The following is a 15,950-nucleotide window of genomic DNA, read 5'->3' as shown; positions in this document are numbered from 1 at the left end:
ATACAGACTGATTTTACTGTTGTGGGTTTAGTAACACTTTAATAGGAAAGCAGGGGGACTGGCAGGATCATCAGGGATTTCACACAAAGGAAGCAATATAAAGAGAATAGGATACTTTTTAATACAAGTACATGGTACAACAAGCGCATATCAGGAATATGAAATGTTGGGTTTACATGTTCTTTAATAAGCCAGGTTAGGACCATTGAATCAAGCAGATTATTTGTCAAAATCATTATACTGGGAGGGAGGTGTTACTTATGGTGCCAGTGGTTGCGCACCTATAAGTGCCAGTGATGGGAAGTAAATGCAACCTAAAGGCTAAAAATACATCACTTCAAACTTACTTTTAATAGGATATTCCCATACAAAAGATAAGTGAGCAAAAACAATCAGGAATGACATAATAGAACGCAGGAGCGAGCCATGATTAATTCTTGAAGCATCTCACACATTCCTTTTCACAAAGAATTCTTTTTAGCTGTTACCGCTGCCAGCCTGGAAATAAATGACAGTGCGGAGAGATTCTCTGTGTAGCAGTCTCTAATTCTGAGGACGAACAAATTAATGTATAACACAGGCAATCAGCAGGCATGGATAACATCCCAGCATGTTGCCTTCAGGACATGTCTGCGAGATCAAACAAATCTGGATCACATGCGGTCCTGCAGGTCTTACAGGATCTCTCTAAAATATCATCTGCATATTAAAGCATCTTGGATGGGAGTAAATTGGACAGTGTTTGCAGCCCTGTCATGTGTTGTATTGCGCATTTTCTTTTCACAGTGAACTCGCGGCACCTGAGGCGTACATCTGCTGACCCGCATCTGCAATCTGTACGTTTATCTGTGATCTGTGAGACATGCCAAGGCTCTGCGCACATAATGAGAGCAGTCTGTAGCTGGGCCACTCTGTCAAACATCAGGCCTAACATACACTAATTGTGGGGCCCTTTACTGCAGGCTTGCAAGGTTGGTGTGAGTGTTTCTGTAATGCTAACAGAGTAACTCATCTTCTTTTTGGTGTCCATATATGTTTTCATTAATGAACGATTTCTCTTCCGATCATCTCTTTTGATAGGAATTATCAATCAATAGTTGACAGCACTTTAAATTGGTATGCCACACACAGGGAAGTGGTTTTTGATCATATGTTAAAACACAATTGTAGCACCCTCTAGGTAGGTAGATACTAGAGATAGAAAGGTTGAGTCCCAGGCGCTAACCACAGGAAAAAACACATAATGCATTATATGTTCAGCTGAACCGTGCTGCTGTCTAATGGCAAAGGATCAGATGCTGAAATGCTGAAGACAAAACGGGTTGACAGCACTCATGAACCACATGTATACTCAAAAAGGTTGCTGGTGATTTATTCCAAAGATTAAAACAGTACAAATTTGAATGACAACATTAGCACAAGTCTGTAAGGCTGGCTCAGGCACTGATGGATCACTTGGATCGACCGGGACAACCAACCAAGGGACACCAACCATGGAAAGCCACAAGGACACATCAGCTGCAGTGTGTGGTGCGTAGAGCCGGACCCGCCAGCAAGGGAAGATGGTGTCACTGACACTGGCGATGTGAATGGAGCCAAGCAGCGGACTGTGTTTTTTTTTTTTTTTTGATGAGTAGCTTTGGAGGGGCGGCGTCCCTGCGCCCCCTATGGACGGGCTGCCACTGCAATCAAGCACAGTGATACCATGATCATTAAACCAGATATTGGAACTTTTAGCATTGTGGGCAGGTGCCAAGTCCTCCTGGAAAATGAAATGTGCATTTTCATAAAGCTGGCCAGCAGAGGGAACCATGAAGTGCTCTAGAATTTCCTGGTAGAGGGCTGTGCTGACTTTGGACTTGATAAAACACAGTGGACCAACACCAGTCACAACACCAGTGGTCCCTGAGCCAGGGCTGTAAGAGAGGTCTCCTTCTGGATGTCAGGCTCTGCCGGAAGGTACTTGACACATACACTTCGCACTGTACATTGCCTTTTTAACATTACCGCATCCTACACTGTATGTAAGTAATCTCAGACTATTAAACCACACCCCTTTAGCCCACGCCCAATATTTAAGTACAATTTAAGCCACGCCCACATTTCGCAGCTAAGCACGTCACATTTATTTTCAATGTCTAAGGCCCACTTTTTATCTTACACATGGGCCCACTGATTTCATGATACGCCCCTGTGGTACCCTGAAAAGCTTAGTCTATCTAGTTCTCTGTGAAGTGACTCTGCTCTTAGCGCTCTAAAGAAAGAAGTCTGCTATTAACTGCTTCTATTATGAGCCAAGTCCACAGTTTGCTATATGCAAGGTGTTCATTGTCCTCAACATCTACATAGTTTCTGTTTTTGGTTAATCACACTCAATTCCCTTAACTCTATCCAAGTTCTCCAAAAATAAAAACAACAACCCAGGCCTACTCCACCCCCCTAGACTGGGTATTGAGGAAAAGTGTGGCTGAGATTATGTGTCTGGCTGCGGGGCAATACACTGGGGAAGAACCTGGGCAAATTTCCAGTGGTTCCCATGGGAGCAAGTGCTACATATATATAAACTCTAACAATACATTTATCTTATATACTGCCTTTTAGCCTGTTAAAAATACAAAATAAGGGAAGGAAAAAGGGTGAGGACAGTTGCTGAGGTTGTCCTCTAACACACTCAAACCAAGAAGGGGAATTTATGGACTATCCCGGTACTGATAGACAATCAACTTCAGTAAAAATTCTAATTTATTACATATAAAAAACATACAGAAAGGCAAAATCAATAAAAATGGGAAGTTAAACCTCACAGTATACAATTACTTGTAGGTTTATTCCCAAGGGATGTATCTGGTAATGGAATTATCCTCATAGATTAGAGATCCTCTACTAGTTGCGTGGTCTTAATACCGCTTCCTCAGTAGGAATAATCTATAAAAACAGGTAATTTATTTAGAACATGTATACATATAGTTTGGCAAGCATATAATATTAGCAGAACATCAATAACAATAGGAAATTGCTTACCTAAAAGCCGAAAAAGTCCCAAACCACCAAATCATTCCCGCCACGGCGGACATGGGGGATTTGTTAGCGGACAGTGTATCTAAAATAGTGGGACTGTATGAAGCAATGGATAAGTAATATATAAGGCTCCATTGGGAAAAGGGACAGAGGAGGGAAGGGGACAAAAGAAGAGGATGAAAAGGAAAGAGGTGAAAAAACAGAGGAAGTAGGGAAGAAGGAGGGGATGGGAAAGGAAGGAAGGGTGGGGAGGGGAGGAGGGGGGAAAGAGGGGGGGGAAAGGGAGTGTAGGTTGAAAATAAATAAAAAGTTAGTCATAAGGACAAAGAAAAAGCAAAATGGAGGCTAATTAGAAGATAGTATATTTTGCTAATCCGGATAACCGGAGGCAACCTACCAGGTGCGAGTACTCCAGAAAAAAATTCATAGAATATTTAGCTTCAGAAGGAGGGGGCCAGGTGATATTCACCGGAAGAGGCCACAGCCAAAGGCAAAGTATAGCAAGGACTAATCATGCTAGCTTGGCAGGTTGCTCAATAGAGTCTTTGAAATACTAGCGTCAGGGGTTAAAGAACCTCATATGGCGTATCACTGAACAGGTCTGCTGTTCAGAGTTAGCAACTAGTGCAATCGCAATAGTCCAGTCTGGAAATGAACAAACAGACAAGATTGTTTAGTGCATAGAAGTTAGGGATTATAACATGTCAGTAAATAAGGATCTCACCTTGGTAAGAGTGGCCAAAGTCTCAACCTCCTTGAGAAGTGGTCCGCAATGCTCATTGATGGGCCGAAGACCATTAAATGAGCTCCCCAACCCAGAAGGCGCCAAAACACCGCCAAGCGTGTGATGTCACCAGGTCTGGCTCCCCGCACTATGCTTGAGTCATGATGTTGACGCGCATACGCGCATCGCCTCATGTCCAAACAGTCCAAAACTAAGGCAATACAAGTGGGAGGCGACCTTCCTGAAGAACGGCCGAGCCCACCAGGGGAGTCACATGGCCGCCGTTAAAGGGGCAACAGGAGGCACAAAGGGACCAATCAGCTAAGAGCATGGGGCAAACAAAAGCCAAACACAATCATAGAATTAAACCATCACAAACAGAAAGACAAATACTCATATGATAATACAATATAATGGTTGGAGATAAATTCTCCACAATATTGATACAAAACATTCAAAATATAAAGTTAAAAACAAAAAACAAAATATGTAGTCTAGCGGGTTATTCAGCCCAAGTCAAATGGAGTTGAATAAATTGAACGATTTGCTGAAGAAATAGTGCGCCGAATTGTGGTTTCCAGTACCTAGTCAACAGGAATTAAACAAGGGTAACAAGGAGGGGTGAAAAAGAGTAGGAAGAAATGGAGAAAAGGAGGGGGGAGGAGGAAAAAGGGGGGGGGGGGGTGGTAGGGGGGATGGGTGGGACAAGGGATTGTCTAATTGGGAAGGATCTCTTTTAGAAACCTGCAAGTGAAAGGGGTCCCTATTAAAAGGGAAACCCTATAAAAAAGGTTTATAAGAGATCATTTCATTAAGGCCAGGGGGAATGGTAGGGTTCAAGCATTCGATCCACATTGTTTCTCGTTGCAAGATAATCTTGTCCCAGTCCGCCCTCTTGGGCTCTCATTGATGACCTTAAAAACCAGAAATGTTACTGCCATGATGTCAAACCGGTGGTACAGGTCGATATGGCGACCCACGGTGGTTAGTTTACCACTGCTGGAATAATATAAATGATCGCCAATTCTCTGACGAAGTTCTCTTATTGTTTTGCCCACATAATAAGATTTATATTTACATAACATAGCATTGGCAACTGGAACCTAGTGCCCTCAAAAATTCATGGGCAACAAGAACAGTTACCACACTGGAAAGTGCCTGTGGGTCCAGGCAACAACGGCTCTGGTAATTGATAGTGACTGTTGGTCAACCGGTCTCTTAAAGAAGAAGCTCTCCGGAACAGCAATTCATGAGTAGATCTCACATGCTTAGTCAGGACATGGTGCTCAGTGAGCAAGTGCCAGTGGTTAGATAATATCTTTCAAAGTTGTTGATAATGGGCCGATGACAACTTTGACTGTTTCGGTTTGTTTGGGCTTAGGTGGCCACAGTGTCCCGTATATAGGAAAGGAGACTATGTACGTGTGGCATTAAAAAGGCATCCACCAATTTACTGGCATTGTCAGTAAGAGATCCAGGGCCCGAAACGTTCGGCCTGCCAGGGGGTGAGTGTAAATTCTTGTGTGTTTTGGGGAGGGTGTAGAAAGTAGGGACTCGGGGGAATTTGGGGACCAGGAACTCTAAGGTGTCTTTGTCAATGAGGCACTCATAAATTTGTGAAAAGAAATCAAATTGCCCAACCAAAAACACAAAATAAAACTGATACAAAATTAAATAGGGTGTGAATTTAAGTCCATATGGTGTTTCAATAATATTAGTGATATTAAACAATCCGGATATATCTTGAAACTTCTGTTGGATCTTTAAAGTAAGAGAAGCCTCTTACCGGATCAGGTGGATCTCAAACTCGCACAGCAATGGATCATTCAGCCTGTGAGTATTCCTCCTGGGACTTCTCTAGAGCCGGTATCTCTCCTGATACAGCGAATGGTAATTCTGATGTAATGTTTCTTACAAAAACACTGAGAGATCCTCCCATATGATCTTTTATTAAGTAGTAAGTTCCATTGTCCAGCCTCCTTGGCTCTCTTCCCACCTGTGCAGGAGTGGCAGTGTTTGCGGCCTTTTGGGTGTTTGTGTAAGATGTTAAAGATCATACAGGAGGATCTGTCAGTGTTTTTGTCTTTTTGATTTATATATAGATATATATCTATATATAGATATATATCTATATATATATCTATATATAGATATATAGCTATATAAAATATACATACATACATACACACACAAGCACCACAGATTAAAGTGGTATTAAACCCAAAACAAAAAATGTATTATGTTGCATCTTACCAATCGTTAGATGTGGTGGCTGCATTTGTTTTCTTCTCTCTGTTTTCTTCTGGTGATCTGGCCAGTAACACACCCCCTGTAATAGTGAGACACAACTCTGGATGAATGAGCACAGGGAGCGCAGCAGTCAGAAGCATTGTCAGTTTGGGGGGAGGGTAGTGTTAAATGTATTAGCAGATTTGGTTACACCAAAACACTGAAGCCAAACTCCAGCTCACACTTTATAATCAGTCACAGCCAGTGTTAATTTTGATGACTAAAATGTGTTCATCTACTAAATTAACACAATTTTAGTCAACTAAAATACGACTAAAGCTAAAACAATTCAGATGACTAAAATATGACTAAAACCAAATGGCATTTTAGTCAAAAGACTATGACTAAAACCAAGTAGAAATTTGCTGTCAAAATGAATACTGCACTACCACATAAGAATAAGTAGAGGTCATCTGCTAAGGCTTTTCTTCTTTTTTTTCTTAATATTTAATGTTGGTAATATATTCAGGTAATATGTGCAATGGCATTACAGCCAATAGAGTTTACATTTTTTTGTGTTTATATTTTAAAGTTGCACTTCTGTTTGTCAAAAAGCAATATTTTTGTTTATTTATGAAACTTGGTTTTATTATTTAACCACTTCAGCCCCGGAAGGATTTACCCCCTTAATGACCAAGCCGTTTTTGCGATGCGGCACTGCGTCGCTTTAACTGACAATTGCACGGTCATGCGACATTGTACCCAAACAAAATTAATGTTTTTCCCCCCCCCCCACAAATAGAGCTTTATTTTGGTGGTATTTGATCACCTCTGCAGTTTTTATTTTTTGCGCTATAAACAAAAAAAGAGCGACAATTTAAAAAACTATTTTTTTTTTTACTTTTTGCTATAATAAATATACAAAAAAAATGTAAAAAAAAAAAATTTATTTACCAGTTTAGGCCAATATGTAAAAACCAAAACAACCCAAATGGCAAATTTGCGCTTACTCCCAAATATTTAAGCCGCTAACACAGCACAAGAATAATTGCCCAACAGATCCAAATGTAAACCAAACGTGTAGCGCTAAAGAAAAGAGTAAGGCACCTGCAGACTGGCAAGGTATAGAGCCAGTGCCCTACATACAGTATGACTAAAACACAGTAAATATCTCACATTAGAATTATGAATACAAGTGTAATATAGTGTAATACAGGAAAGTCCGTGAGTGGGAAACTGAATGGGTCACCACTAATAAGTGATATATGCACCACCTTCACCAGCGTAAGGCCATAAAGTCTCTGAATGAATGATAGACGGCTGATTTATTGCAATTCAGACATGTCCAGGATGAATAATATATGGATGAATCAGCTCCAGAACATCACACCACAGTGTCTTCACACACGTGCAAATCACTCAGATAGTAAGTTTGGAGGCTTACCGAAGGGTTTGAACCCAAAACAGCATACACTGTGAGGGTCAAACCGGCTTGTATTGCTCACTGGCAATAGTGGGAAGACATTAACATCGTGAAGAAATCACAGGGGTTCCGTGAAGGTGTATCTTCTCCAAACGTAACAAAAGATCTCTCCCATAAATGGCTCATAAAGGATATAAAAAGGGCCACATAGTGTGATACCGTAAAAATAATGGTTTATTAAAAAGGAAATACACTTACATGATTTGGATGATAAAAAGCGCTTGTACATAAAAGAAGGCAGCAGTGGAGTCCTTCCGACGCGTTTCGTCTGAGTAGACTTCGTCTTGGGGTACCCTCCACTGCAGCCTGACTCCATAATATAGGTACTGTAATCGTGTTGAAGTGACTCCAGCCTGTTCGATTCAGTAAATTGGCACTACCGGGTTGCCCAAAATGGCGGACCCGCGTGCGTTCCAGGCCTCCCTTTAGTGGATGTGCTATGCGTTCCACTTCGTGGTATTGAAGCCTAATAATCCCCGTGTGTGTAACTTAAACGTGGTTCCTATTTGTAAGCCATAATAAGGTCTTATTAATGTAGGTAACCCCCATTATATGAAGTTCTTAAACTTCGTTTCCCGATCACGGCAAATCTCGTGGTATATCGCTGTACCGCGAGACCGGAAGTGCACTCCTGTGAGCATCGGAGTTTGCGTTCCAACCGTGGTTGGCCGGAAACTCCCGATGCGATCAATCCCAGCACACCTCCCGGCCGGAAACTCTCGATGCACTCAATTTCAGCACACCTCGCGACGTGACGCTGTAACGTCACGACGCGAGAGCGGAAGACCTCAGGATATGCGTTCCAGCCATGGTTAACCGGAAGTTCTTAGTAAAGCCCCAAATAATAGAAGGTCCCAATGCCAAATTAAATATAACAACTGGAAACGCATGTTAAACTAAGTGTCATACTAATAGTAATAACAACTTAGCACATTAGGGCATATATCAACATGATCAATCATAAGGAAAGACATATTGAAATTACAATTAATTACTCATAGGCCGAGCCTTTGTAGTTATGTTAAAAATAACGCTACATATAAGGCCGGGGTAACTACTCGATCCAGATGGTTATGAAAATAGATATTTAACCGGAAATGTGTCTATATGTGAGTGTAAGAAGGATATAAATAGACACCCTGGTTATACCTGGCCATATATAAAATCAGTAATGATAAAAAGATGCGTGTATATGGAACCCATAACATCAAATTAGTAAAGGGAATCGAATGAACTGGATTCACATGCATCCATGTAATTAACATCTATAACATCTATGAAAATATTTTATATAAATACAGCAATGGACAATGCATTATGATCACACATACTGTAAATTTCATGATTCATCTAAGAAAGCGTTGACATCTATCTCTACATTAAGCCCTTGAGGGAAAAAAGTCTGTAGCTTGTATGCCCAAAACATTTCCAGGCGGGATACTCCCCTTATTTTCGCACCCCCCTCTCCAGGGAGGTGTGTATTTGTCAATAATGACAAACTTGGATCCATCTGGATTACCACCGTGGAATTCTTTATAATGCCTCGGAACCGTATGTTTGGGGTCTCTACTTTTAATTAAGGCGATATGTTCGCCCACCCTAATAGAGAATGTCCTGGTGGTGCGGCCTATATATTGTTTCTGGCAGGGGCAAGTGATGAGATACACTACAAATTTCGTACTGCAAGTGCAGAATGGTTTTATAGTGTATCTCCTTCCCGTAGTAGTGGAAGTAAACTCTGTCACTTTGCGTGTTCTAATGGCATTATGTTGACATACTACACATTTCCTGCAAGGAAAAAAGCCCGTCCAGTCATGAAAGAAGAGAGGGCGAGTGGTAGGATTTATAATATTAGGGGCTATTCGACCCTTTAATGATGGTGCACCCCTGAAAATGACATTGGCTTCTTCTGGGATAAGTGGTCCCAGAACGTTGTCTTGCTTGAGGACACCCCAATGCTTTCTCATAATATTCTTAATTTGTCTGTGTTGTGTTGAAAAAGCCGTCAACATGGCCCACCTAAATTTGCCGTCAGGTTCTCTCATAGGTTTAACTTCCAATAAAGATTTCCTGTCTATGTTGATAGTTCTTTGGATCTCTTGATCTAGGCCGTCAGTGTCATACCCCTTGTCTATGAATCTAGATTTTAAAATCTTGGCCTGTTCTAGAAATACCTCTATGTCCGTGCAGTTGCGTCGGAGTCTCAAAAACTGGCTCCGAGGGACCGCATTGAGCCATGAGACGTGATGACAACTGTCAACGGGAATAAACCCGTTGCGGTCAGTAGGTTTAAAATATGTGCTGAATCTAAATTGCTTGTTTACTATCTCTATCTGTAAATCCAGAAAATTGATTTTTGTTTCACTGGCTTCGTACGACAAAGATATACCTCTATCATTTGCATTCAGATTCGCAAAGAACTCCTCAAGTGTCTCCCTGGTCCCATTCCATAGGAGAAGGATGTCGTCAATGTACCTAGTCCACAGAACCAGAGAACTGGTTTTGTGGACATAGACGACATCCTCCTCCCATTTGGCCATGAATAGGTTCGCGAGACTAGGTGCGAATTTCGCCCCCATAGCGACTCCACGTTGTTGGAGATAAAAATTGTGGTTAAACCAAAAATAGTTATGTTTGGCTGCGAATTCTAGTAATTCCACAAGGTAATCACACTGGAAAGGGGCCAGGGAATGTTCCTGGGCCAAAAAATACTTAACAGCGTCGATGCCCTTATCGTGTGGTATGCACGTATACAATGACGCCACGTCCGCAGTGGCCATGATGAAACCATCTTGTACTGTAACGTTTTCAAGGAGTCTAATTGTGGAACTGGTGTCTTTCAAATATGAGGGAGTTTTCTTCACTAGAGGTTGTAGGAAAAAATCTATATATTTGCCTACTCTGGCTGTAATGGAATTAATACCACTTACAATTGGCCTGCCAGGGGGGCAAACAGGATCCTTATGGACTTTCGGCAGGTAGTAAATAGTGGGAATTCGGGGTGCTGAAGGAATCAAGAAGTCCCTTTCCCTTTTGTTCAAGATGTTCAACTCATAGCCCTTTGAGACAAGCTGATGAAGTTTTTGTTTATAATTATGTGTGGGATTATTAGGTAACATTTGGTAGGTACCCGGTTCGTTCAAAATGCGATGCATTTCTGTCTCATATTGACTCTTGTCCAGAATAACTATACCCCCCCCTTTATCCGCTGGGCGAACTACAAGATCCTTGCGTGCGCACAAAGACTCCAAACCCCCTTTTAACAATGGAGAATGGTGGGTACGCTTCATTGGTAATCTGGCTAAATCCCGTAAAACAAGGTCCCTAAAGATTTTTACAGCTGGCGCTGTGGGGACCGGGGGAGAAAACAGGGAGGGATTGGATAGACCGGAATGAACGGTTCCGGATGTAGCTGCCGGGTAATCAGTACGCACCGGATTCGATATCAACTACCTCTGAATGTTAACCTTGCGTATGTATTTGTGAACGTCCATGAATGTATGGAACTTATCTAGTTTTTTAGGGGGGGCATATTTGAGACCCTTATCTAATACGGAAAGTTCTGCTTCGGTAAGGGTTTGTGAGCTTAAATTGTAGACACCTTGGCCTCTTATACTCTTGGCCTTTTTTCTTTTTTGTATTCTCCTACCCCCTCTGCACCCTCTCTTTGATCTGGGCCTCATTTTCTCGAGTGTGGAGCCTCGCGAAAAACCTGGTTCCCATGTGCATACGAATTATGTAAGTATGGATTTTGATCATAATCATCTCTTCTATATGCTGGACTGTAGACTTCCCTAAGGGGTGAATATCTATTATAGGTACGTGTAGGAGAGGAGTAACTGTGGTAAGATTCACCTCTATGCTGAGAATCTGGACCCATTCTGTGTTCTCTAGGGGAGATATGATAAGGAATGTGTTGAGAGTGGGTGTCTGCCCCCGGCCTTATATGTAGCGTTATTTTTAACATAACTACAAAGGCTGGGCCTATGAGTAATTAATTGTAATTTCAATATGTCTTTCCTTATGATTGATCATGTTGATATATGCCCTAATGTGCTAAGTTGTTATTACTATTAGTATGACACTTAGTTTAACATGCGTTTCCAGTTGTTATATTTAATTTGGCATTGGGACCTTCTATTATTTGGGGCTTTACTAAGAACTTCCGGTTAACCATGGCTGGAACGCATATCCTGAGGTCTTCCGCTCTCGCGTCGTGACGTTACAGCGTCACGTCGCGAGGTGTGCTGAAATTGAGTGCATCGAGAGTTTCCGGCCGGGAGGTGTGCTGGGATTGATCGCATCAGGAGTTTCCGGCCAACCACGGTTGGAACGCAAACTCCGATGCTCACAGGAGTGCACTTCCGGTCTCGCGGTACAGCGATATACCACGAGATTTGCCGTGATCGGGAAACAAAGTTTAAGAACTTCATATAATGGGGGTTACCTACATTAATAAGACCTTATTATGGCTTACAAATAGGAACCACGTTTAAGTTACACACACGGGGATTATTAGGCTTCAATACCACGAAGTGGAACGCATAGCACATCCACTAAAGGGAGGCCTGGAACGCACGCGGGTCCGCCATTTTGGGCAACCCGGAAGTGCCAATTTACTGAATCGAACAGGCTGGAGTCACTTCAACACGATTACAGTACCTATATTATGGAGTCAGGCTGCAGTGGAGGGTACCCCAAGACGAAGTCTACTCAGACGAAACGCGTCGGGAGGACTCCACTGCTGCCTTCTTTTATGTACAAGCGCTTTTTATCATCCAAATCATGTAAGTGTATTTCCTTTTTAATAAACCATTATTTTTACGGTATCACACTATGTGGCCCTTTTTATATCCTTTATGAGCCATTTATGGGGAGATCTTTTGTTACGTTTGGAGAAGATACACCTTCACGGAACCCCTGTGATTTCTTCACGATGTTAATGTCTTCCCACTATTGCCAGTGAGCAATACAAGCCGGTTTGACCCTCACAGTGTATGCTGTTTTGGGTCCAAACCCTTCGGTAAGCCTCCAAACTTACTATCTGAGTGATTTGCACGTGTGTGAAGACACTGTGGTGTGATGTTCTGGAGCTGATTCACCCATATATTATTCATCCTGGACATGTCTGAATTGCAATAAATCAGCCGTCTATCATTCATTCAGAGACTTTATGGCCTTACGCTGGTGAAGGTGGTGCATATATCACTTATTAGTGGTGACCCATTCAGTTTCCCACTCACGGACTTTCCTGTATTACACTATATTACACTTGTATTCATAATTCTAATGTGAGATATTTACTGTGTTTTAGTCATACTGTATGTAGGGCACTGGCTCTATACCTTGCCAGTCTGCAGGTGCCTTACTCTTTTCTTTAGCGCTACACGTTTGGTTTACATTTAGGCCAATATGTATTCTGCTACATATTTTTGGATTAAAAAATGCCAAAAAGCATATATTGATTGGTTTGCGCAAAAGTTATAGCGTCTACAAAATAGGGGATAGATTTATGGCATTTTAATTATAATTATTTTTTTTTACTAGTAATGGCGGTGATCAGCGATTTTTAGTGGGACTGTGGACATTGCGGCAGACAGATCGGACACTTTTTTGGGGCCAGTGACATTTATACAGCGATCAGTGCTATAAAAATGTACTGATTACTGTATAAATGACACTGGCAGGGAAGGGGTTAAGTGTGTCCTAGGGAGGTGTTTCTAACTGTAGTGACTGGGAGTAGAGAGAGATCGGTGTTCCTGATCACTAGGAACAGACAATCACACTTTACTCCCCTGACAGAACTGGGTTCTGCTTTGTTTACACAGGCAGATCCCCGTTCTGCCTCTCTGTGGAGCGATCGCGTGTGGCCGGCAGATATTGCGGCTGCCAGCCACACGCATCGGTGCGGGCGTGCACCTCAGGCGCCGTGCATGCGCCCACTGTATCTATTATATGAATCGCTGTACCGGTACGACGATTCGCACAATAGAGCCGCCCTGCCGCAGTATAACTACGGTGGCTGGTCGGCAAGTGGTTAAAGACCATATAATAATATAATAATAATAATAATAATATATCACAATAGCTAAGTCTGTGTCTGTAGTGTATTTCCAAACCTTAATACCATAAATAATAATAGAATAATATGACATTAGATTTTCAATCCAGGAGTATATAATGAGTTTGAAATGCTTAAATACTGCATTACAATTTTTTACTAAACCCATTAGATTTTAGTTGACTAAAATGCACTGGAGATTTTGTTGACTAAAATTTTTTCGTTGACTAAATTAACACTGTTTTAGTCAACTAAAATACGACTAAAACTGAAACAATTTAGATGACTAAAATGCGACTAAAACTAAAATGGCATTTTAGTCAAAAGACTGTCGAAAACTAAACCAAAATTTGACGTAAAAATAAACACTGGTTACAGCAAACAGGTTTTTTTTCCTTATAAAGGAAAGGGATAAAGCTTTTGCGTGAATACATAAAAGCTGATCATTTTAATCACCCCTGTCAGTGTTAAGTGGTTTGTCTCAACCCTCTAAGATGATAGATTCTGCTGGAGAGCTTGTGCTTATGAAAAACAGACTTGCTGGCCAGATCACCAGATGAAAATAAAAGAATAAAAGCCTAAAAAGGAAACAAAATACAGCCATCCGATCTAAAAATTGGTAAATTGCAATAAAATAACTGTTTGCTTTTGGGTTTAATACTGTTTAAATATATACTGCATATATTAAATAAAGGTGAAGCTCTGATTTCCATCATCCAATCATGTGTAAGCAAAAATGCTGTTTTTTTTTTATTTTCTTTGCAACAATTGGGTATTCTTTGCCATGCCCATTTTCACCACCTTCACTAAACTAAGGGAAAATTCCTTTGCAAAGTGCAAATTCTTTAGTAAATCACCCCTCCACCCCCCAGTGTCAGCTTACTCCCTGCTAGGCGGATCATTATCTGCTTGTAGAGGTTAGCACACAATGAAACGGTTGCGAAGTTCCATGGAAGAAAGGTGATCTATAAATACCTTTCGCTGCACGCTGGCCATTATAATCATGGCAGGACAGTAAAGAATTTAGACATTTTATAGCGAGGAGGATTACGATGATATCATTTTGCTGATAACGAACACAGATACCTGTTCTCCTGTCTCTCCGCTCGGGGTTATCTGGCTTCTATGCCAGCGCGGCAAAGTCAAGCGATGTGCCCCAGGCATAGAAAGTAAAAAGCAAATCTATGTCATTGTGCAAACCAGTAACATAAGTTACCATGACAGCCTGAAAGCACTTAGATTATTAACAGCTGCACAACCCAAACTTCCTTCTCAGATCTTCTTTCACACTGCTACATTTATATTCCAAGTTCGTTTTATTTTTTTTACATTATACACAGGGTTGGATGCACCTACACAAGAACTCGGCACCAGATAAAGGACTTTAATTAGGCAAGGAAGAAAAAAACCCAACAAATCTGCAGATTGCAGGAACTAGCAGCAGCCAATCAGCGGTTGTATTTTACTGTTTTAAATTGATGCTTGATGTGTCAAGTCACAGTTTGATGCTTGATGCTTATGTCACAGTTTCCTTTTAATTTAAAGGATATATCCATGTTTTCTTAGGTCCCCTCCTTTCGTGGTTTCATATTATAACATTACAAAAAAAAAAAAAAGGGGGTTTGGGACTTTGTATGAGGTCAACACATGAACCGTCAAGTGCCTCCATCCCCATTAATATGACATAAGGAGAGAGTTTGGGACTGTGTGTGAAGCAGGTGGCTGAATTGGACAACATGAACAAAGAGTGACTGGTGGGTATACAATGATAGATATCGCATAGTGATATGGCATGTACATAGTAACATAACATGAACCAATTGCATGATTATATGATTTAATTACATATGAATCACATAGTAAGAAGATAACATAGTAACATGGTAATCTCTCTTCCACCCCCCCCCCCCCAAAAAAAGCCATCTGCTAGGGCTTTTCTTCTTTTTTTTCTTAATACTTAATGTTGTTAATGTTGGTAATATATTCAGGTAATATGTGCAATGGCATTACAGCCAATAGAGTTTACAGTTTTTTGTGTTTTTTTATATTTTAAAGTTGCACTTCTGTTTGTCAAAAAGCCAAATTTTTGTTTATTTATTAAACTTGGTTTTATTATTTAACCAATTCAGCCCCGGAATGATTATATGATTTAATTACATATGAATCACATAGTAAGAAGATAACATAGTAACTAGGGTTGCACACCTTCACTGGTCTCACAATTCAATTCGATTACGATTATCTGGTCAACGATTCGATTCGATTCCGCGATGCATCACGATGCATCACAATTACTGATGCGCTCCCACTTCCGCTTGTGCCTCCTAGGTGGCCCTTCCTCCTTGCAATCTTCTGGGACACATCACAGAAGCCGTGAAGCCGTAAGCTGTCACGGCCGGGTGTCACTGGCCACAGTAGATATGACGGCGTCGAGG

The 15,950-nt window shown here is 41.2% G+C and overlaps 1 protein-coding gene across 2 annotated transcripts in view; it reads right to left on the bottom strand.

Moving 5' to 3' along the window:
* LOC141105894 (heparan sulfate glucosamine 3-O-sulfotransferase 1-like) overlaps positions 1-15,950 on the bottom strand; it is a 272,714-nt gene that overhangs the window by 49,228 nt on the left and 207,536 nt on the right. Inside the window, exon 3 of one of the 2 annotated variants that reach the window (XM_073596075.1) lies at positions 5,996-6,071. The exons of the other annotated variant lie outside the window; for it this stretch is intronic. The gene's annotated coding sequence lies outside the window, so the exon portion shown is untranslated. The remainder of the gene's footprint in view (positions 1-5,995; positions 6,072-15,950) is intronic. 2 annotated transcript variants of the gene reach the window in all.

The sequence above is a fragment of the Aquarana catesbeiana genome, linkage group LG08 (genome assembly GCF_042186555.1).
Source record: "Aquarana catesbeiana isolate 2022-GZ linkage group LG08, ASM4218655v1, whole genome shotgun sequence".
NCBI lineage: Eukaryota > Metazoa > Chordata > Amphibia > Anura > Ranidae > Aquarana > Aquarana catesbeiana.
The sequence above is the reverse complement of the archived record's forward strand: the minus strand, read 5'-3'. Positions and strand labels throughout refer to the sequence as shown.